Here is a 2,982-nt window from a genome sequence, read left to right as displayed (position 1 = left end):
AGGTTCCAAGAAGACATGGGTCATTGTCTGCGTGGTGAAGAGGTCTCGCAGACCTTTTTTAATGAAAGGTCTGTGAGAAAACAAACAATCTGCAGCATCCAAACGTCTGCCCGCGTCTGCGCGGCGCAGACATAAGTGGCCAGAAGTACTTCTGGCCAAAAAATAAACAACACCTTAGGTGAGTCATTTGGTTCACTAACTTCCAAAGATGATAGGGAAAAAGTGACTTTAGTGATAAAGCCCGACCCGACTTGACTCAAATTGCTTTTGTAAAAGTTTATTAGAAATCACTTTAGAGAAATGGGTTTCTACGGAGACCAAGATAGATAATAGGATAGAAATCTTTAGCGATAAAGCCCGACCCGACCCGAAAATTCTAACGTCGGGTTGATTGAAATTCGAGCATCTAAAAAAGTGAACCCAGTGGAAAAAAATCCTGGATCCGCCACTGTCGGGCGATATTCAATGGCTTCGTTCGTGCCAAATCCTCTCTATTTCGTGGAGAACTCATCGTTAAAAAATAGAATATAAGGGTGTAAGAGGTGCATGCCTAATGAGTTGGGGAGAATTTCACCCACCCAATCATAATATGTCATGTCATTTTCCCTCTCATTCTCCCCTCTTGCCCAAAAATACTAGGGGTGGTTTCCACCAAACAATTTTTTTCTAAAAAAAACAAAACATCATTGATTGAGAAGATACCGAGCCCCACCATTTACCCCTCTCTCTCAAGTCCCCGCATGCGGCATATGTTCACCGCAAAAGATGGCGCCGCACGGCAAGGTTGGTGATGGCGGTGGTTCCCCCGTGCGGCAAAAGTCCTCCCCGCAAGCAATGCCGCAACCACCCGTATACCCTAAAGCAGTAACATTTTGTTCGAATTTTGGGGAGTTTGGTTGTGGGAAACTCAAAAAACATGATTAAGTTTAAAGCCTCACTCTATACTAATAAGTGATGTCAGTCAAAGTCAAACAAACATTTTTTATGTCAGAAAATTGGATGCTTACATTATGTGGTCCGCTTCTTTCTTTTTATATACTTAACTAGTTATTTTTCCGCACGCGCGTTGCGGCGAGACCCAATGACTACAAAAGGCGTGTCAGCAACGGCAAACAGATACCGAATATCAAAACATAAATAAAATGACGTGGTAAGGATAGTCACCCCGTCATAAAAAAACGATTTTAAATAACCTAATATATAATAATAGAACCCACACGTCCTACACGTTGGAAATTCGATTGTTTTCAGTTCAGTTATTACGGTGCTAACACGTTAACATATGGATGAGCTCGGTACCGGTAACGGCAGCGAAAGTACCGATGCGGAAAATCATCGAAATTAGGTACCGGCACTGAAAATGCTCGGTACAATACGATATGGTATTTGAAGGTAAAAATCAATAAATACAGGTATGGTGCTAGACCGGTGTCGAACTGAAAGTAACGATTTTGAAAACGCCAAAAGGTGGGTACCAAATTGGTACCGAAAATGATTTGGTATAGTAAATTTGGTACCGATACGATACCGGTTCGTTTACAGGATTTGATACGATTTGCTCATCAATATTCTAAATATCCAAGTTAATTTTACATGCTACAATTCATTAATTACAGAAAAAGACAAAAAAGAAAGCAAAATAAGTTGTTGTGTATATAAAACCTCATTCAAACGAAATACAGTTTACTTACTGTGTGTATGAAAAGTAATCTAAACGGTGCAATTACTTGCATTGCTGCGTTGCTACAGGATTTAATGAGCTCGGTACCAACCGGTACCGAAAATACGGTTACTGAAATCCCCAAAAGTGGGTACCGGTACCGAATATACCTAGTATGGTACGGTTCGGTACCGGTCGGTACTGGTACAACACCGGTATTTGAGGGTAAAAACCGGTGAATACCTGTGCAGAACCGCTACCGAAAATACACCTATTTGATAAATTTGAGACCGGTATCTATACCCAATACCATCTAATTTTAATTTAATAATAAATCACTGTTAATTCTAAATAATTCTATTTCTAATTTTAATTTAATAATAATAAATAACTGTTCATTGCATTTCCTTTTTATCATATATAGATTGCAAAAAGATATGCATATCACTTTTCCAATTATGTCTTTCTATTCTCTCTTACAATTCCTCTATTTTTAACTTATATTTTAAATATTTCATATTTAATATCCAAATTCAATATTTTTATAGGAAAATAATTAACAAAAATACCGTTTAAGAACAAGAAAAAAAATATCTTGAAAATGCAAATTTCTCTTTTAAAAAAAGTATCACATAATTACAAACTAATTACAAACTAGAAGCCAATAATATATTAAGAATGTTATCGACTAACAATATAACTATATGTTGATAATTATTATGTTTAAGTGTAATAACACAATACGTGAATATATTTTAAGATATTTATAATTACATATACATAAAAATAATTAAACATATGATGCCATTCGTTACATAATAGTTAACTTGACATGATATTGTTAAGGCAGCATGTAACAGTAAGTGATAGTAAAGAAATATGTCACGTAGGCATAAGTTCTGGTTAGTGTCGTAATGAAATGTAAAGTATTTTCTATTAAAATTTATAGAAATAAATTGTCGTGTAAAAACTATCTGATTGACTATAAATATATAAAATATTAAATGTTAAATGGAATGTTGATTTCATGCTGCAACGACACGAATGAGCTCACGACCATTCGTTTGGACGCGGCACGATGTGTATATAGTAGTGAGTCTAACGTGACAAAGCTCCCACGTCCAAATATAATAACATATGGGCTAACATGTAAAATAGATATGGTAAAGAATAATATTTTTTGAACAGCAAATTTGGATCACTGACGGACTACTGGAGTAAATGGAACCACCCTATCATATCTATTTCCACTAAGCAATAATGTTTATACACCAATTTAGGATGAAACCCAATAAATATGAGAAAAACCCGTCTTGTGGGAA

This window comes from Helianthus annuus, chromosome 1 (genome assembly GCF_002127325.2).
Source record: "Helianthus annuus cultivar XRQ/B chromosome 1, HanXRQr2.0-SUNRISE, whole genome shotgun sequence".
Classification (NCBI taxonomy): Eukaryota; Viridiplantae; Streptophyta; class Magnoliopsida; order Asterales; family Asteraceae; genus Helianthus; species Helianthus annuus.
This window is presented reverse-complemented; position numbering follows the sequence as displayed.